Source organism: Rhinatrema bivittatum, chromosome 15 (assembly GCF_901001135.1).
Source record: "Rhinatrema bivittatum chromosome 15, aRhiBiv1.1, whole genome shotgun sequence".
NCBI lineage: Eukaryota > Metazoa > Chordata > Amphibia > Gymnophiona > Rhinatrematidae > Rhinatrema > Rhinatrema bivittatum.
Genome location: NC_042629.1, coordinates 34,119,942 through 34,141,813, shown reverse-complemented (window position 1 = coordinate 34,141,813; position 21,872 = coordinate 34,119,942). Strand labels below are relative to the sequence as shown.

The window sequence follows — 21,872 nt, the reverse complement described above, 5'->3', positions numbered from 1 at the left end:
GTTCACACTGGCAAGGCTTCTGTTGTCACTCCCTGGGTGGAGATCCTCTTCTACTGCAGATCAACAATCTTGGTAGGACGCAGCTATCAATGTCCATCCAGATGGCTAGAGAGAAGTTTGCTAATGTGACCCCCTGGAGTCAGTCTCTATTGCTCCCATGCCTACAACATAACAGGTTGCTAAAAGAACAGGGAATTTAGGGCCTCCCAGTAGAGAGGTTGTAATAAATACTAAAGTGGAACAGGTGCCTTTGAGTAAAGAGCAGATAGAGCAGGAAGGTTTCAAATTACCCCTGTTAACTGAATAGCAGAATGTTAATACAACAAAAAACATACTTTGAAATGGCTGTATACAAATGCTAGAAGTCTAAACAATAAGAGGGAGAGTCAGAGTGTATAGCACTGGATATAGAGTCCTGGTGGAAGGAGGAAAACCAATGGGACACTGTGACATTAGGGTATAAATTATATCAAAGTAATAGGATGGATCAAATTAGTGGAGGGGTGGCAAACAGGATAAAGATTCTGCAGTAAATAAAATGTAATGCTGAATTTGTATGGATAGAAATTCCAGGTGAAAAGGGGGATAAAATAGCAACGGGGGGGGGGTGTATTACCATCTGTATGGCCAGAATGAACAAGCAGACAATGAAATGCTAAAGGAAATTAGGGAAGCTAACAAAATCAGCAGCACAGTAATAATGGGTGATTTCAATTAGCCCAACATTGGCTATGGAAGCAGTGCATGCAAATTTATCTTATGCATATTCGGTGTGAATATGCTGACTCTCTGGGGCTCCTCCAGGACAGGTTTAGGAACCTCTGCCTTAGGGGTCTCCTTATATCTTCAAGCCTTCCAAAGACAAATTATCCCCTGCATCCTCAGGACATATCCTTCCAGCCACCCTGTTGACTTCAGACAACTTCCAGACACTGAGTCAGAAGTGTTATTAGTAAACTGTGTGAATATCTTTGCCAGAGGGTGCGCACTATTCATGCCTGAGAGGGTTAATGTGGGTAATTTCCAGGGTGTCTCAATAGCAAAGGCAGGGATCAGACCTCATGTGTCAGTGCAATGAACTAACTAAGTTATCTTTCCTTGCCTTGGAGGGTGAGACCATTTCAGGACCCCAATACCAAAGGACACTTTCACAGATAGAGGAGCAATTTGAAAATAATTTTGGGACATGGATGTAACCAGATTAGATGTGTTTGGTGCCAGTTAATTTCATCTGAAGATTCTCTAAAGTTTTTAAGTTGGAACACCCATCCAGAGTGTCCCATCCATTTTGTTTGGCACTTACCCTCCTAGTGATACAGCATCCACAGCAAGCGTCATCCTCTGCACCTTGGGCCCTAGAGGCCTATCCTTGCCCTGGGGCTGTTGGACTGCACAGAGACCTACCCCCTCTGCCTTCCCAGATAATACCAGAAGAGCTACACCAATATGGTCTCAAAAGCTCATATTCAACTACTTTTGATAATTCTTCTGAAAAACCAATAAAAGCTGTCAGAACCTTCCAAGACTCCCCATGACTAAAAGGTGACTTTAACTGTTAGTTATCGTGTGGTTTTCTTTTGGCCCTGCAGTTTCCTCCTGCTTCTTTTGGGTTTCCATCTCAGTTGGAATCGGCCTTTGTTAGGCTACAGTGCTGTAAGCCTTCATTTGCAACTCTCTGGGTTTTATTTCCTTCTGTTTTATATCCCCAACTCAGCCCAGCCATTACGGAGTCAGTCCTTGACCAGGGGCGACGTACTGCGATGCCTTCTGTAACTTAACATGGACCCTAAGTCAGGCCATAAGGTATCACCTTTATACAATGACTGCAACTCCCTCCTCCTAGGGGCTTTGAACACACTGCCTCCCCAGCATCCCCAGCCCTGGCCGAAAGAGGGATCAAACCAGGTCCTCCACATGGCAGTGTGCAGAACTGCCACTGAGTCACTGGGTGTTCTATGCCCAGTTGTATGCAGTGATATGGTGGAGGGTTAAATCATTTCATGCAAAGAGCGTCTCCCTTGGTGGAGAGAACCCGGCAACCATAAAGAGGCAGCACATCACTGGTTATATGTGTAAGAATCCTCAATGACACTTTTCTATTCTTGCCAGCTCTTTGTTCTTTATTTAGTATTTAAAACTCACATGCTATTTTGGTGATTTGGGAGTGGGGAGAGTGGTGGGCTGCTCGCTAGTCTCACTCTCTCCTCTCTTGCTCCCTGAAGTTATTTCCGCAGTCTTGAGCTGTCTGACCCAGTTCCACACATTAATGGTGCAACCTGTGGAAGGTTTGCACATATCCCCTTGTCTACCGTCAGCGCATTGGTTCCTCTGTATATTGCCCTGTTGTCTTTGTCAGGGAGTTCATGACTCATTCCCTACCTTGATTATACAGTTGGCAGTTTACAGACCCAACAGTGCATGCGAGAAGGATGGCCAGATTCCAAGAAGAGTCAATAAACGATGTCCTTGGAGCGAAGGGGCTGGCTTGGACCAGTTCAACAATGCAGTAACAGTGAAGTGCCTCATCATGTGCTAGTTATGCAGAAAGTGACACGAGCAAGCAGGCTTGTCTGAAGCAGTGAGTGAGCGATCAGGAATGACTAAGAAATCTCTGAGAGATGAAAGACATGGGTCTGAAACACCAACAGATTGTGCAAGTTTAGTTTATGTTTTCGTAAATCACATTTCCATGAGGTATGTAGACACCATGACTAGTTGAAAAAAAGGCAAACATGCAAGCCCAAAATGGATCAAGATTACATCGGTTTCTTCTCTCACCCCTGCACTGCCATTGTGCCGCGTGCAGGAGAGTTAGCTGCTGGAAGTACGAGGGGGAGGCAGTCAGATCAATTCATGTCACTATAAAATACTGAGGGCAGTGCAGCAAAGTCAGGATGAGATACAAATGTGCAGAGTTACCAGGTGACTCCAGGTCATATCCTGTTCTGGTTTTTCTTTAGTGTACGTCTGGAGTCATAGTTCTCTTCCCTCTTGATCAGGGAGGGCTTCTGCTCACTGTCCAGCAGTGCAGCCAATTTCTACAAATAGCTTCCTTGCATCCACAACTATGTGGATTAAATGGTCAATTTTCTCAGTGGAAAAGGGTAACCAGTGGAGTGCCTCAGGTACTTGGACCGGTGCTTTTCAATATATTTATAAATGATCTGGAAAGGAATATGACAAGTGAAGTTATCAAATTAGTCACCAGTGGACCCCCTTCCTATCGGTGGTGGAAGAATGCAGAGGCTCATGTGGTCACTGGCAGCATCAGAAGAAAACGGGAGCTCATTCTTTACCCAGGGCAAGTCTTGTCTCACAAATCTGCTTCACTTTTTTGAAGGAGTTAATAAACATGAGGATAAAGGTGAACCATTAGATATAGTATACTTGGATTTTCAGAAGGCGTTTGACAAAGTTCCTCATGAGAGGCTTCTAGGAAAAGTAAAAAGTCATGGGATAGGTGGCGATGTCCTTTCGTGGATTGCAAACTGGCTAAAAGACAGGAAACAGAGAGTAGGATTAAATGGGCAATTTTCTCAGTGGAAGGGAGTGGACAGTGGAGTGCCTCAGGGATCTGTATTGGGACCCTTACTGTTCAATATATTTATAAATGATCTGGAAAGAAATACGACGAGTGAGATAATCAAATTTGCAGATGACACAAAATTGTTCAGAGTAGTTAAATCACAAGCAGATTGTGATAAATTGCAGGAAGACCTTGTGAGACTGGAAAATTGGGCATCCAAATGGCAGATGAAATTTAATGTGGATAAGTGCAAGGTGATGCATATAGGGAAAAATAACCCATGCTATAATTACACGATGTTGGGTTCCATTTTAGGTGCTACAACCCAAGAAAGAGATCTAGGTGTCATAGTGGATAACACATTGAAATCGTCGGTTCAGTGTGCTGCGGCAGTCAAAAAAGCAAACAGAATGTTGGGAATTATTAGAAAAGGAATGATGAATAAAACGGAAAATGTCATAATGCCTCTGTATCGCTCCATGGTGAGACCGCACCTTGAATACTGTGTACAATTCTGGTCGCCGCATCTCAAAAAAGATATAATTGCGATGGAGAAGGTACAGAGAAGGGCTACCAAAATGATAAGGGGAATGGAACAACTCCTCTATGAGGAAAGACTAAAGAGGTTAGGACTTTTCAGCTTGGAGAAGAGACGACTGAGGGGGGATATGATAGAGGTGTTTAAAATCATGAGAGGTCTAGAACGGGTAGATGTGAATCGGTTATTTACTCTTTCGGATAGTAGAAAGACTAGGGGACACTCCATGAAGTTAGCATGGGGCACATTTAAAACTAATCGGAGAAAGTTCTTTTTTACTCAACGCACAATTAAATTCTGGAATTTGTTGCCAGAGAATGTGGTTCGTGCAGTTAGTATAGCTGTGTTTAAAAAAGGATTGGATAAGTTCTTGGAGGAGAAGTCCATTACCTGCTATTAAGTTCACTTAGAGAATAGCCACTGCCATTAGCAATGGTTACATGGAATAGACTTAGTTTTTGGGTACTTGCCAGGTTCTTATGGCCTGGATTGGCCACTGTTGGAAACGGGATGCTGGGCTTGATGGACCCTTGGTCTGACCCAGTATGGCATTTTCTTATGTTCTTATGTTCTTATTCTGCAATTCTCCTTGTGTGCTGCCAGCCCTGCGGTACTCAATACTTGCAGTGCTAGCACTTCCTGTATGGTCATCTCACAATCTCTTGGTGGGGAGGAACCAGGACATGCAAACCCCAAAGTTGCAGGCATGGAAACTACTGCACCTGGGAGGTGGAGGGAAGTAATTGTTGGTGACTCTCTACTGAGAGACAAGGATGATCCATCTGTTGACCAGACATGTTGTCCCAGGAAGTGTGCTGTCTGCCGGGTGCCAAAATCCAAGACATTACAGAGAAATTGTCAAGAATCCTCATGCCTACTGACCACTGTCTGATGCTGCTCATCCATGTTGGCATGAATGATACTGTGAGGTACCTCACAGATCGTATCAAAAGTGACTTCATGGCTCTGGGAGAGAGGGTAAAGCAAATAGGTGCATAGGGGGTGCCTCGTGGCACAAGGCTTGCCTTCTTTGCTAGTCAAGTCTCCAGAAGTCCCTTGTTTTTAAAGACTGGGGTCCTATCCCTGATATTGAGTTCCTGAGTCTTGAGTCCCTGAATCCTGTTTATGGTCTTCAGAGCTCCTTGCCCAGCTTCCATCCATGACCAAGTCTCAAGTCCAAAATCTTCCTCACTTTCAGTGTGGTCCGTGACCAGCCCATGGGTTGTGTAGGATGCGCAGTGGTCCCAGAGTATTTGTCGTGTTTCCAGTGACAAGTCTTCATCCTATTCCAAGCCTGGAGTCTGCTACGCTTTCAGCATGGTCTGCGGCCAGCCCATGGACTGTACAGGGCATGCTACTGCACAGGGTTCTATCTGAACCTGAACCTGAGTCTGAATCCTGAACCTGAGTCTTCATCTAGGTTCCTTGTCTTCTGTGCCTTCATCTAAGTACCTGTCTTCAGAGTCGTCTTCTGTCCTCTATTTCCATCTATGCTGACGCACACGCTGTTCCCAAGTGGCAGGTCCAAAAGGTCTTTTTCAAGTGGCCGGAGGGCTACCCCAGAGACCAGCATTGCGTTGCTGGGTCTCACTCCTGTGTGTACAGGTTCAACAGAGTCTCCAAGTGTTCCAAGCCTCCAAGTGCTTCCAAGCTTCTGACTAGTCTGTGCCAGGATACACTCGTCTCTTGGAGCCTCACCCTGGGATTGTGCCGTGGTTCAAGGGCTTGCGTTCTTCTGATGACCAGACCTCAAGCCCGCTCGCAACAAGAAGAAAGTGCAAAAGTAGCATTGTGAATCGCATTGTGAATAGATTGAGAATCAAAGGTGAAGGGGAGGAATATGTAGAGACTGCTGAGGAAAAAGCAAAATTGCTTAACAAATATTTCTGTTCGGTGTTCACTGTGGAAGGGCCTGGAGCAGGACCATATAAAACAAACATAAATAAGATTGGAACTCAGGAAAACCTCAATCAATTTTTAGAGCAGTGTGTTTGTGAGGAGCTAGCTAAACTTAAAGTAGATAAGGTGATGGGGCCAGATGGGATACATCCGAGAGTACTAAGGGAATTTAGAGATGTCCTAGCAGCTCCTCAGGCTGATCTTTTGAATGCTTCTTTACAGTCTGGAGTAGATCCAGAGGACTAGAAAAGGGCCGATGTGGTTCCTATTCATAAAAGTGGAAGTAAGGAGGAAGCTAGGAACTACAGGCCAGTTGGTCTGTGGTGAGCAAACTAATGGAATCGCTGCTAAACAAAGGTTAGTGCAATTTTTGGAATCCAATGGATTGCAAGATCCAAGGTGGCATGGTTTTATCAGAGGTAAATCTTGTCAGAAGAATTTGATCAATTTATTTAATTGGGTAACCAGAGAGTTGGATAAAGGGAGAGCGCTAGATGCAGTGTACTTGGATTTCAGCAAGGCCTTTGACACAGTTCTGCACAGAAGACTTATAAATAAATTGAGCGCCCTTAGTATGGATCCTAGAGAGACTAACTGGGTTAGAAACTGGCTGAGTGGGAGGCGACAAAGGGTAGTGATAAATGGAGGTTTCTCTGAGGGAGGGAGTTGTTATTAGTGGGGTGACTCAGAGATTGGTCCTTGGACCAGTTCTTTTCAACACTTGTGAACAACATAACGGAAGGGTTGTTGGGAAAGGTTTGTTTTTGTTATGTTCTCCACTCATGGGAAGGCCCCACAAGTGGTTTCACTCACTGCCAGCACCTGGAACTGCTACATGGCCTAGTGCCACCATCATCTTCAGGGACTGTGCGCATGGCGCGCATCTTCCTATGTGAGCCCCATGGCGGGAACCCTCGCAGCAGGCACCAGAAGATGACGTCATGGCTGGGTATCTGTTGATCTTAAGGTGGCCAAACAAGTAGATAAAGTGATGGTAAAAGCCAGAAAGATGCTTGGCTGCAAATAGAGAGGAATGGTCAGCAGAAAAAGGGAGATAATATTACCTCCTGTATAAGTCCCTGATGGAATACTGTGTACAATTCTGGAGACTGCACCTTTAAAAGGATATAAACAAGATGGAGTCAGTCCAGAGGGTGGCTACTAAAATAGTCAGTGATTTCTGTTCTAAAGTATATGGGGATAGACTTAAAGATCTAAACATGTATACCCTAGAGGAAAGGCGAGGTAGGGGAGATATGATAGAGACATTCAAATATCTCAAAGGTTTCCATGCACAGGAGGCAAGCCTGTTTCAATGGAAAGGACACTCTAGAATGAGGGGTCATGAGATGAGGGTGAAAGGGGGTAGACTCAGGAATAATGTTAGGAAATATTTCTTTACAGAGAGGGTGGTGGATGTGTGGAACTGCCTTCCGATGAAAGTGGTGGAGACAAAATGGTATCTGAATTCAAGAAAGCATGGGATAAATAAAAAGGATCTCTAAGGAAGTGATGAAAATTATAATGCTAAATTAATTGGACAGATGGGAAAATTGGATGGGGCCAAATGGTCTTTTTCTGCTGTCATGTTTCTATGTTTTTATCCTCATAGACTTCCTAACATGTCCTGCAAATTCAGCATAGTTTGGGTGCAAAACCAAAAAGTAGTTAGGTGGCATATTTAAGAGTATGTGTTTGTGGAATAATTGGATTCCCCAAATATACCCTTTTCATGATCCTTGTGGATCCCCTGACATGTCATAAAAATTGATCAGATGCAAAAGCAAGGGGTGACAAATGCATGCACATATTTGTTGAATATGTCAATTAAAAAAAAATGCCCGTTAAAATCCTCATCTCCCCTGTTAGGGTTTTGGGCGGTAGCCAGGAGTGGCACAGGACAGAAGGACTGGAGCAAGTGCGGATGGTCCGGTGAAGCTGGGTAGAGTCTCTGGAGCAAGGTGCATGAAGGTAAGGGTGAATTTCAGGAACATTGGAACAGACTGTGGATGTGCGTGGAAGTGGGTGCAGGTAAGCGTGGAGCTAGAGCACTGGAACTGGGTGCAGGTATGGCTGTAACTAGAACACAGAAGCAGAATGCAGGTAAGCGTGGAACTGGAGGAAAGAAACTGGAACAAGGAAGACAGACTATGACAAGACAGGACAAACCAGGACAAAGACTACACTAAACACGAAACACAGAATGCCCGAAGGCAGCAAGGCAAGAGAAGCCCCAAGGGAAAGCAGGGGCAAGCAGACAGAGCAAGAAGGCTAGCTTCAAGGGGAAGATCAGGATGGGGAAGGGGACAACAAGGCTAAGATAGGCCACTAGGCAAGTAGGGAACCAGAAGGCCCGTAGGCCACAGAGCAAAGTAAGCAGGGAACCAGAAGGCCCATAGGCACACAGGGCAAGGCAAGAAACTGGTGGCTACAGCAGGGAGCCCAAAGGAACTCTATGCCAAAGCACTGAGGCATGGGCTAGGTGGGCTTACATACTAGAGTCTGGACAAAGGATAGGCAAGCAAGGAAGGCTGGGCAAGCCAGGGGAGAGTGCTCATGCAGGACCTTTGGTGGTAAGGAAGCTGCACAGCAGCCAGAATTGTAACATCCCCCATGACATGATCTCAAAATTTGATGTGGATCAGATGGAAAAGAAAACAATTATTAGGTGTTGTAATTGCCCAGAAGTTATTAAGTGGTATAACTGTGCATGTTTATTCATGGAATATGTGGATTTTTCCACATTAGAATATTCCTTCAAGATCCACCCTGATGTGTTGTAAAAATTTGGTGTGGCTCGGATGCTAAATGGATGCAAAAGCAAAAAAGTTATTAGCAGATGACAACTGCGCACATGTATTCATGGACTAGGTGAACTGAGAAATAAATACCCTGCCAGAATCCACATTCCCCCTGACATGCCCTGGAAATCTGATGGGGATAGGACACCGACTGGGAAAGTTATTATTGGGAGACAGACACACCCAGACAGGGTGATGGCATAAGCCACCCTCACTTCGGAGAGTAAGCTAAATATGGAGAAACAATAGTCTCTTCCTATCCCAAACAAAATAACATTTGCAGAGTTTCCAAATAACTCCAGCCCTTCCCGGATACATAGATCTGGGTCTAGTTTAGAAACTTCGGAATGTTCTTGTGCTCTAATCCAGAGGTAGGAAACTCTGGTCCTGAAATACCACCAACAGGTTTAATTTTCAGGAAATCCACAATGAATATGCATGAATACATTTGCATACAATGAAGGCAGTGCATGCAAATATACCCCATATACACATTCATTGTGGATATCCTGAAAACCCAAACCCAGGACTGAGGTTCTTCATCTCTGTACTAGTCAATGCAAAAACTGCAAAACTACATATCCCCAGGATGCTACAGAGGGGACAGAAAATGCAGGATTGGCTGCTAGGAGTGAGCCGAGATGTCTTGAAGTTAATTAATTTGATTTATATTCCACCCTTTGGCAGTGCAATGTTTCTGATTTAAACAGATTCCTTTCAGGGGAACTTTATGAATAAAAATCAGTGAACACATATTTTGTCATCTGCTGGTTTACAGTTCAGTTGAACAATCATCATTAGAACACAATTATGGGAGAGAAGAGCTGCAATTTGTGAAGTAAGCATGGGAGTGTGACTGCAGCTATTAGGAAATCTTTGTGTCTTAGTAGGATGTGACCCATTTTACTGGAGTAACAAAACAAGATTTTGCAGCTAGAAAATGAGCTCTGAAGGCCCTCAGTTCTCGTCTTCAGACGTCATCCTGTCTGAACCCAATATAATCTGAAAAAGGGATCTGTGAGGTCTCCAAAGCCCATGTACATAGTGGGTACCTCCGGGTCTGGTACAAGTCATCTTGTTTATAAATGATCTAAAGGAGTGAATAATGAGCGAGGTTGTGAAATTCACAGACATCATACTACATAGAGTAGCTAAAATGCAAACTGAATTTTAAAGCTGCAGAAAGATCTAGAAAAACTGGGAACTTGGGCATCCAAGTGGCAAATGAAATTTAATATAGCCAAGTACAAAGTGATGCATATTGGAAGAAAACAATCCAAACTATCAGAACACCCTACTGGAGTCCAATCTGAAAAACTTCTATCAAGAGAGGGATCTTGGTACTGTGGACCACATGCTGAAACCATGGCACAAAGTGCAGCTGCAGCCAATAAAGCCAACTGTATGTTAGGGATAATTTGGAAAGGTTTTGATGACTACTCTGAAGATATTATCATGCCTCTGAATAGAGGTCTTTTGAGACCACACCTGGAGTACTGCGTACAGTTCTGGTGGCCCTCCTCACAAAAAGGAAGTGGCAGAGCTCAAGATGATACAGAGAAGGGCAACCAAAATGGTGAGCGTATTGGGGTATCTTTGATAAGAAGAAAGGTTGAAAAAGTTAGTACTCTTTAGCCTGGAAAAGAGAAGAGTGAACAAGGGCATGATAAAGGTCTACAAGATCATGAGTGGAAAAGAACAAACCACAAGCAAGTGATTGTTTACACTGTCCAAAAATACTAGGACCAGGAAACAGCCAATGAAACTGTATTGTAAGGTAGTGGCTTATTAAATTGTTGTTTTCCCTGTCTGGTGAGGATAAATAAAGTTTCAAAGGAGAAAGCCCTTGACCATAATGCCAAACGTTCTTTGAAAGTCAAAAGAAGGGTCATTAACACCTTCTTGTGATGTCCTGGGAAAATGCTCTTGATGACCCAAGGGAGCACTTTAGCTGAAAGCCAGTGCTGCATTATTTGCTAGATTATACCAACACCAAGTGGATAATACTGGAAAAGGGAGATACTCCCAGAAGAAGTAGTGAAGACAAGAACAGTAGTGGAATTCAAAAGGGCATGGGACAAATACAGAAAATCCGTAGTGGCTAAAGGATGGACATGAAGAAATGGGGGTAACCTGTGTTAACTGAGGTAACCTGCAAGGAGTGGTGGTTACCAGCCTTATCAGAAGTCATGGGGGTAACCTGCATAGAGAGGCAGTTACTACCACCCCCCCTCCCCCTCAAAAAAAAAATCGTGCTGGGCAGACTGGATGGATCTCTTGAGTCTTTCTATGCTATTTACTATGTTATTATGTTACTATGTTAACTTTTCTTGTTCAGCCTGGGAAACACAATTTTATATATATATATATATTTTTTTTTTAATAACTTTTTTATGTTAAACCTCACACAACAGTGTTTAGGTTCATCAAACCACAAATTTCAACCATTTTCATATACAAAACTGATAAAACTGAGATACACATTGTCATTTGTACTTTCCACCTCCGTTCTAGTTTGATATAAATTTACCACCTTAAGAAATCACTTCCAGTCCTCTCCAATAAATACCCACTCTTTATCGTAAGTGTCCGCTTGGTCTCTTAACAAACATTTAAGCTTTTCCATCTGGGCAAGGTCTGCGACCTTAATCTTCCAGCAGGTGAGTGTTGGGACTCTCCTCCATATCTGAGCCACTGTAAGTTGTGCCATATGGAAGAAGTGGCCCACCATTTTACGATGGCCTCGCATACTGAACTTATTAGACCATTGTCTCAAGAGATATAATGCAGAGTCCGGCACAAGCTGTTGAGAACATATATTCAAAATGCAAGCTGTAATGTCTGCCCCAAAATCGTATATTTTCTGACATTCCCACCACATGTGCATGTTCCCTCCTGCCCACATCCCCTCCAGACTCATTAAACTGGGCTAAGAAAACAGGAGTGCGGTACATCCTATAGCTTAACTTATAAAGCAGCTCTTGCCCTTTACAGCAAATTGTTAAGACTTTGAGACCTTTTACAAACTGATTTCCAATCTTTAACATCCCACTCTTTATTTAAATCCATGTTCCTTTCTTGTATCAAACCAGGAGAGGTCTCTGATTTACACAACTCTGTTCCAATTGAGATACAAAGTACTGAGATTAGGTGCCATGCCCTTACTTTACAGCACAATACCCCCTCCACTCCCTCACACTCCTCCTACACAGAATCCAGCGGCAATGAGTTTGTAAGATCTTTATGTAACTACAAATACAAATACCTAGTGGGGAGAGGTAGCCCAACTCTGTGAAAGACTTTAACTGTCCATCCTCTACCAAATGGCCCAGGTACCTTAATCCAGCCGTTGCCCAGTTCTCCATATCAGTAGAGAACCTAAAGTGTGATACTGTGGGTTACTCATTAATGATCTAGCTCCTTCTGTCAATGACATATGATGCTGAACTGTTCTCCAAACCCTTAAAGTATGGCAATGATCAAATGTTCTCTTGGAATCAGTCCCAAAATATTGGAAGAGAATGGCATATACAGCAAGGACGCTAAACTATACCCTCTTGCCGCCTCCTTGTCCACTACTGACCATGACTGGGGAGGGTCAGCTCCCGTCCAGACACACAGGCCTGCCAATCGGCAAGCCCAGTAATACCAATGAAATTCAGGGAGACCCAACCCTCCCGCATCCCTATACTTTATCATTACTTCATATTTCAGTCTTGATGGTTTTACCTGCCATATAAAACTAATAACAGCATTCATCAAAAGTCTGAACATCACAGGGCAGATGCGTAAATGGATATGCTAATCGAGGTAAAATAGCCATTTTTATCATATTGACCCTGCTGATCAATGATATTGGAAGGAGTTCAACTTTCTAAAATCTTTTTTTATTTTTGTGAATAATGGAACATAATACAAATTTATATTGAACTCATGAATATATATTTTAGCTTTATTTCCAGCCCGCACATGTTATAAAATCCATTGGCCATGTGCAAGGGGTTGAATTTTAGTAAATTATGCATGGCAATGCAATTGGGCCTCCCCTAGTCTGCTCCAATTAATTGGAGAGAGAGAAAGAGAGAGAATGAGCACCTAGCCATAATGCCCTCACACTAGATAGGTATTTATATCTCTATGGGAGGCCCACCTAGTCACTCGAGGTGAGGTTTAGGTATTAGTATAGGGGTTAGGGGCCACTTTCACATTCAAAGTGAGACATATGAACAGAACAGCATTTATCTATACACTTTGCACAATGCGATAGCTTTTTGAGAGTAGAAAGGTGAAATCCACCCTTGCACCACAAATCTTGTGAAAGAGATTTTCTGCCCTTGATCATGCATTATTCGCAGCCTGGTAATTCAGAACAAGCGATGCGTACGTGTGGCAGTCAAGGTGTTTGCAATTGCCTTCACTCTTCTTGCACAATCCTGGCATCTGGCACCCAACAATCCTCCTGAACAAAATGTCTCTTCTCCAGCTCTCTCCTTGATTTGTTCTTTATCACCCAGGTATTCTTTCATGAACCTTGGTGAATCATTAGGAGTGCTGCTATGTCTCCTGGTTTTCTGAAAAGTACAAGGTGACTAATCCTGCACTGATAAGCCATATTTGGTATGACTAGCTCACAAAAGGAGAAATTCCTGTCATATTATAGTGCGGGTGTGGACTGGTGAGTGAAGCCCAGCAGCATAACACAGCCAGTGTTAACTACTGAGGGCCTTCAAAATATCAACTTTCTTATTTCTTGGCACAATTGCACCCTTTGTTTTTGTTTGTTTTCCCCTTAGTTCTGACTTCCTTTTGATCCTTTACAAGGTCATTATCAGAAGCCAGTTGCCAGGTAATCTGACCATTAAAAAACAGCCTTCCCCTTACCCAGGGATAAGGATGCTCGGGGATGAGCAAGGCACTTACTTTTTATCCCAGCAAAAAGCAGGCAGGCTCAGGGATGTGGTTACGGTCGGCAGAGGGGAAGCAGCCTACATAGATTCACTTTTCCAATCCACACGCATTGTTTTGAAGGGAAAAGGCACCCCTAGAAAAAGTGGGTGCAAATCTCTGCAGAAGGCTTTTCCCAGGCCAAGAGTCAAAAGGAAAGGCTGCTGATATTTTCCCTTTGAGAACCGGTGCAAAAATCTGCATGGAAAAAGTACCCGCGGGCTTTGCCTCTATGCACCTGCTTTTCACAATTTCCAAAAACATGGTTGATTTCTTACTGCTTTTCTTAAATAAAAGGCGCACGCTTTGCATTATGGCCCAGAGAGTTTGGGTTGAACAACCTCCCCAGAGGCTTTACTCACAGACGACCCGAGCCATCGCCAGCTCGACCCATCCCACCTGCACTTTACCTTCTGATTGTCAGTCTCTACCCTGCACTGCAGCGATAGGACCTTAAGTCTGTAATAAACCGAAGAACAGCGAGACTTGAATTAATCAACTTAAGGGAAAAAAAAGTGAAATCGACAACAGGACGCTGGCAAAGTGGGTGTTTTCTTTCTTTTATGCTTTGATGCCAGGGTTAAAACAATTGTGTATATAATTTATATATATATATATATATATATATATATATATATACACATTTTATGATGGGTAATAGGTAATAAGTAATCTGAGAATTAAGTTATATCAAAAATGTAACAGCATGTATACATACACATGCAGATGTATATTAAAAAGTTGATTTACAATAATCAAATGCACTTTATGTTAATTGTTTACATCAATGCAAATGTTAAATTAAAAAAATTCTGATTGTTAAAAACTATAACACCTCCTTTTACAATTCAAATAATGACTCACAGATGATTCTGCCCCTGAGCAACAGCAGAAGCCGAGGAGAAGCAGCCGAGTCAATAAGATTTTCTTAGGGCTGATTCTGTGGCTTGGCGGCAGGCTAATGTGCCACTGCATGGCAAGCCCAGGATGGGGGTTTGTTTCTGCTTCAGACAAGTCATCCACGGGTTGTGTCTGGGCAGGGGGTGCACCTGTCAGCCTTGGAGCAGGCTTCTTTTCCAGCCCTTGGTCAGTAAGGGGATGGGAATTATTGTAGTCATCCTAGTATTTTCCCTATGTGATGCCCTTCTGCAGAGTGTCTTACAGGTTGCTAAAATGACAGCTGGGGGAATGCAAGGCAAACATGGGAGCTGTAAGAGTTTTTTTTAGTTTTTTGTTATAAAGAGGGCGAGAGAAAATGTGTTTGTCTAGAGGGAGATTATTCCATAGATACGGAGCAAGAAGAGAAAAAGCTTGAAAGCAAGTGGAAGCTTGGGTCACATGTAGGACCCCACAGGACTGGCTGTAGGCTTAACTTGCGCCCTGGGCAAAAACTGAAATTAGCACCCCTGACCCCAGCTCTGGTTAGCACTCCCTCCTTCAGCAGTAGCAGTGGTTCCGGCACAGTATGGCCAGCCCTCCCCTCCCCACACTTCCCTCGCCCTCTGCCCCTGTCCACAGTGCCCAGCATTCCCCCTCTCTCTCCTTAGCATACTCTCTCCTCTCTCTCTCTCCCTTTCCAGCCCAAAGCATCCCTCTCTTTTTCTTGCCTCCCTCCTCCCTGCAGGCTGATCCTTCACCTAACCACCACACGCAGGAGCCTCCTTTCCCCTTTATAGCGTTCCCCAGTCTCCTGCTTGCAGAGATCATATGGGAGGGAGGGGGCAGCAGGGATCCCTGGATCATGGCGCCCTGGGTGGCTGCACAGATCGCACATCCCAAAAGCCATCCTTCAGGCTCTCCTGGGATCTGTCCAAAGGTACAGCTTTTTCTTTTTTTTTTTGAGAAGAGTTTTCCTGTTGGAACTTCATCTGCAAGGAAGCCTTTAACCCTTCCTGTCCCATTTTTGTTAAGGGAACTGAAACCTGTCTACCTAGCTCCCTTTGGAGAAGGAGGAACCATGCTCTTCCAGCTGAATTGTTTGGGGAGAGGATACCCATCCAGTGCCCAGCTTTTGAGGAGAAAAAAGAGAAGGGAGAAGGGAGAAAAAAGAAGGGAGAAGAAGTAGCAGCCTGCCCTCAAAGTTAGTGTAGCTGGGTTCAAAAAAGGTTTGGATAAGTTCTTGGAAGAGAAGTCCGTTAATGGCTATTAATCAAGTTTACTTAGGGAATAGCCACTGCTATTAATTGCATCAGTAGCATGGGATCTTCTTAGTGTTTGGGTAATTGCCAGGTTCTTGTGGCCTGGTTTTGGCCTCTGTTGGAAACAGGATGCTGGGCTTGATGGACCCTTGGTCTGACCCAGCATGGCAATTTCTTATGTTCTTATGTTCTTATTCATCCACAAAATTTTGAGACAAAATCGTTAAGCTGATCAAAGACAAACATTTTTGATAATCTTAGCAAGCATCTCAAAATTGGAAATTGGTGGAAAGTTAACCAAGATAGTACAAAATAAAGACAGCTTTTTATCAGGGGATGAACTCTAGCTACTTCAAACTGTTTGGGAAGAAAACCAACTATTAAAGTTGAGTTAACAATGGTGGCCTGGATTGCAAACTGGTTGATGGACAGAAGACAATGTGTGATGATAAATGGAACTTACTCTGAAGAGAGAGCGGTGTTAAGCGGAGTCCCACAAGGATCGGTGTTGGGACCGGTCCTGTTCAATATCTATGTGAGCGACATAGTGGATGGGATAGAAGGTATGGTTTGTCTGTTTGCGGATGACACTAAGATCTGCAATAGAGTGGACACGCCGGAAGGAGTGGAGAGAATGAGATGGGATTTAAAGAAGCTGGAAGAGTGGTCGAAGATATGGCAGCTGAGATTCAATGCCAAGAAGTGCAGAGTCATGCATATGGAGTGTGGAAACCCGGAAGAACTGTATTCGATGGGGGGTGAAGGGCTGATGTGCACAGAGCAGGAGAGAGACCTTGGGGTGATAGTGTCTAACAATCTGAAGTCGGCGAAACAATGTGACAAGGCGATAGCTAAAGCCAGAAGAATGCTGGGCTGCATAGAGAGAGGAATATCGAGTAAGAAAAGGGAAGTAGTGATCCCCTTGTACAGGTCCTTGGTGAGGCCTCACCTGGAGTATTGCGCTCAGTTCTGGAGACCGTATCTCTGAAGAGACAGAGACAGGATGGAGGCGGTCCAAAGAAGGGCGACCAAAAAGGTGGATGGTCTTCATCGAATGACTTATGAGGAGAGATTGAAGAATCTAAATATGTACACCCTGGAGGAAAGGAGGAGCAGAGGTGATATGCTACAGACTTTCAGATAGTTGAAAGGTTTTAATGATCCAAAGATAACAATAAACCTTTTCCACTGGAAAAAAATCAGCAGAACCAGGGGTCACGATTTAAAACTGCAGGGAGGAAGACTCAGAACCAATGTCAGGAAGTATTTCTTCACGGAGAGGGTGGTGGATGCCTGGAATGACCTTCTGGAGGAAGTGGTGAAAACCAAAACTGTAAAGGACTTCAAAGGGGCATGGGATAAACACTGTGGATCCATAAAGTCTAGAGGATGTGAATGAAGAATGGGTGGCTTATGGGAACGACGGCTACTACCTGGTGATAATACCCTTAATCAATAAACATACACACGGTTAATGCGACTCCAACATTGCTCTAAGCTTCAGCGGCAATGAGGAAATGTGGAAAAAAGGATTTGCATTCACAAAAAAGCGGGGAGTAGCTTGCTTGTTACGGTGGTTAATACCCCAAACCAAATAAGCCTGATACGTCACTTTCAATGCATATCCAGCATAGCTCTCTGCTTCAACAGCAGGGGAGCAAGACTGATACTTCACTTTCAATGCAAAGCCAGCATAGCTCTCTGCTTCAACGGCAGGGGAGAAAGTTTGACACTTCACACATATCCAGCATGGCTCTCTGCTTCAACGGCAGGGGGGAATTAAGAAAGGTGGATCTATATTCAGGCAACAACCAAGAAGGACTGAATTACATAGTCTGGATAAACAGATAAGCATGGGTGTAGCTTGCTTACTGCGGTGATTAATACCCCTAACTAATTAAGCTATTTCACTTAGATGCAGTTTCTACACTGCTCTCTACATTAATGGCGGGGGTGGAAGGGAAATAGAATAAAAAAGGTTACTAAGAGCCAAGAGAAACAGATAAGTATGTGAGAGAAAAAAAAAGTGCGAAAGCTTGCTGGGCAGACTGGATGGGCCGTTTGGTCTTCTTCTGCCATCATTTCTATGTTTCTATGTTAATGGCAGAAATAGACTGGGCTAGTCCTAGGGATGGCTTTTTTTTTTTTTTTAGGAGTTTAGAGGGCATGGGATCAATTTGAGACAGTGAGATGCAAGGAACTAAGTAATAAATTAAAGCCAGCGGCACTGAACTTACGATTCACAGAGGGAATAGAACAAGGCTTCCCAAACGTTTAGGCAGCGTGAACCCATTTTAGCATTTGAAAATTCACATGACCTCAGGTGATAACCAAAATAAATTAGTGGGAAAGGGGGGCGCCCAGGTTCAACAGGGGTGTGTCACCCTGCACCCTGGAACGCCACAGGACACTGGAGAAGAGAGAAAAGATGGCAAAACACATGGTGCAGCCTCTCAGGAAAGAGCTAGGCAGGCAGACAGAATGTCAATGGCATAGGTAGTCAAAGACTGATTCCTTTACCATCAGCCCATGATTCCATCAAGAGATCAGAGAAAAAGCAAAGGATTGCAGAGGGAAGGCTTTCAGCTATCAAACTGGTACTGGAAGGGCCCAGAAAGAAGGAAAGTACCTTCTCTGAAGAGCTGACCTGTTCGAAGGAGAGATGTAAAGAAACTGTGATTTTGGTTTTCGTGCTGTGGAGTTTTTGTTGCACTTTGTGTTCTGCCACCAGTTTTCCTCCTCAGTGAAGACTTTCATTTGAACAACAGCCTTGGGAGTAGAGTGATCACTGGAGAGCCTGGCTGGCATGCAAGAAGAGCCCCTGTGAATAAACCCTAAGGACCTTGGTATGTTTCTCCCCCTGAGTGGGAAGTCCAGAGACAGTCATAGGGCCTGGCACGGTCCATGGCCCTCCCCGTGCACCTCCCTTGCCCAGGCCCAGAACGGGACGGGGGCTACATCTGCATTTTTAAAGTATACCTGCAAGCCCCGAAAAGAAGCACCAATCTGTTTCTGTTAGCTTGATCTCCCAACTGAAATCCATCAAATGTTATTGCTGGCAATCTTTTCAGAGTGGGAATGAAAGGGGAGGTAATGAAGATCCACTTTATTATAACCTCCCCCCCCCCCCCCCCATTCTAAACTTGGGGTATCTGCTAACCATGTGCCCTTCAAAACATTCAGAAAGGCTCCATGTTTGGTCGAGTATCCATCACAGTCCAGGGTTTATCTGGCTCCTGAGTGTAACACATGCTTTCAATTTTCTGCTTCTACCAGTGTGGCATGATGTGAATGTGCTTTGTACTCCTATGAGCCAGCTCTGACGCAAGAGAAGAGCTGCATCACAGAATGACTAATCTGTTGCTTCTCTGAGAAGTGCACAGAGTTTAGTATTCTGATTTTCGATACCTAATAATGTGCAAGTGCTGTGTCTTAGAGACAATCTGAATAATAGCATTTCGCAAAGCAGATTTGGGCCATGATGGAAAGGGGGCACAACAAGATTAAAAGCGGTGTGTGCTCATCGGAAAGAACTAAATGTAACTGATATGCTCACAGAAACACAGAATACTTGATTCCCGGATTGGGTCATCTGTACCCGGTATTGGTTAAGGCTGGGGGATGCTGCAGAAATAGTGTTCATAGCCCCCTAAGGGCAGGAAGTGTATCTGGCTAACTGTTGATCAGAAAATAGATTCCTAATTTTTTTAGTGCTCACTAAATAATTAGTGCGCACTAAATCAAAACAAAACAAACAAAAATTTATGTATTCCCCCCTTCTCTTATAATTTTGGAACGAATAGACCTAGATCCACCAAACTTTGTGTGAGGATTTGTTGCCGATTTCACCTCCAGCCTGCAGGTGGCGCTGTGAGCTACATAAACTTTCTATTCAGTCCTCCCAGCTCTGTGCCCCTCCCTTCCCCTCAGCAGTCATCTTGTTGTCTGCCTAGACATGTATTTATAATCAGACTTTTCCTCAGTCAGTTGCCAGAGCTTAGTCCTTGTCTTCTTACTCTGACTCTGTTCTTGTTGCCTGAATCCAGAAGACTTCTTCATATCCAGTTGCTGCCTTCAGCATACTGAATGACCTCTTTCGATTTCCTGACTTACTCCAGCTTCCTGCTCTGTCCCGGGCTTCTTGCTCCTTGTTTATATTGAGGGCTAACCCTGTTTCTCATGCTTTGCCAGCCACCAGCACCTGTGGGCTCAAGCCAAGGGGAAGATGGTTGGCATAGGTGGAAAACATTTTATTGTCAGCTGCTTGGATTTGCCTCTCCAGACAATAGGCCACACATTCCTAGGGCAACCCACAGATGATTGGCGTTACACTTTGTGTAGAGGTAAGTATTTGGGGGGAGAGATCAAACTTTTCTACATTTTGAATTTGGTGCGTGATTTGGGAGGGCCCAGGAGAGGGCAGCATTGGCAATTTTCTCATGAAAAATCAAGTATAACTTTGAAATGGACAAACTTTGCTTTACCAAACTTTGGAGGTGGAGTTAAATCCTTGGGGGGTGTGTGTGTGGGGGGGGGGGGGGGAACACGTCAAATGTTTCCACTTTTCAAAGTTGGTTAGTTGCTTGGGGAGGGGGGCCACAGGAGGAAGTCAAAGTTGGCACTTTTCCAAAAGAAATGCATAAGGAATTGATCCAAGTATATCTAGAATGTCGACTTGTTCAGCTGCTGTTTTATGAGCTGCGCATCCCTGACACAGGCTTGTTTGTGAGCTGAAACGTATGTTGGGTTGCAGTGCAGTGTTTTTGTGTAATCTTTCTAGCAATGTGTTGTTTGAAGACAGTTGTTGCAGTGAAAAGTCACTCCACGTATGTGCTTGATTGAGGACATCTTGAGGTGTCCTTTCATTTGCTTCTCATGGAGCCATTGTACGCCGGTTTACAACAGTTTCCTCTTCAAGACTTGCTATTTACTTCTGGATCACATCTGTACAGCTGCCATAACCATGCTAAACAAAGGTTTTCTCCTTGGGAGACATGTATTTGCTCTTTAGACTGATTTTAATTAGCTGTTGAAACTTTGTTTATAACTGGAGATTAAATCGTGTTTTTGATACTATCTCTGTAATGTATGTGCTGGAGCCATTGGGAACAGCATGTTTATGTATTTTTGGTAAGAAAATGACTTCTTTATTGACGATGTGGTAAATAATCTAATTTTGTTTTATTTGCTGATTGACTTGGTTTACTTACCAAAGACAATTTTTATTTTTTTCAGTACTAGAGGAAGCCAGAGAAAGAATGTGCAGAGCACTTCATGATAAGGGGAGTGAGGAGAGAGGGATACTGGATATGCACCAAAGAGGCGAGACCTTGGGGCAATCCTATCTAATGGTCTCGCTGTTGCCAAATAATGGGAGAAGGCAGTGGTCAGAGCCAGAAGGATGCTGGGACGCATAGGGAGAGGCATCACCAGCAGAAAAAGATGAAGAACTAATGTCTCTGTATAGGAATTCATGAGATCTCACCTTGTGTCTAATTCTTAGACCATCTCTCCATAAAAATATAGACCAGATATATAGAGGCAGTGTGGAGAAGGGCTACAAAAAACCCTAGGAAATAAGCTTTTCTCCTATTCTGTGTCAATGGGAAAAGACCTTGATTAAGGACCTAAATATGTCTGTTAGACTTTTTTTTCATTTGACTTGCTAGCTTCTCCTTTTTCTTCCAGCTGAACTGGAACCAGTTTCTGGGATCCTGCAGCCATGAGCATTCGTACACAACTGTTTTAACAGACCCTCCACTATTCCTCCATGCACTAGGGCTCTTTACAGAACTCAATATCATGGGCTTTGAATCCAGCTACCAGGTATCACCCTTAAAGATGACCACAATTTCCTCTCCTCAGGGGCTGGAAGGGAGGCAGAGGGAGTCAGTGGTAGGAGGTGAGGGGGACAAGGGGGCAGGAGGGAGGCAATGGGGGTTTGAAGGGGTATTAACCCCAAAAGGTTAGGCAGAACTAGAGAAGGTACAGACAAGGGCAACAAAAATGAGAAATGGTTCCCTTAT

General features: G+C 43.9%; 1 protein-coding gene across 2 annotated transcripts in view; it reads left to right on the top strand.

The window, feature by feature from the left end:
* The window catches only part of ETS2 (ETS proto-oncogene 2, transcription factor), an 83,499-nt gene that overhangs the window by 27,693 nt on the left and 33,934 nt on the right, over window positions 1-21,872 (top strand). For both annotated transcript variants that reach the window (XM_029578223.1, XM_029578224.1), the window contains exon 2: window positions 7,833-7,934. The gene's annotated coding sequence lies outside the window, so the exon portion shown is untranslated. The remainder of the gene's footprint in view (window positions 1-7,832; window positions 7,935-21,872) is intronic.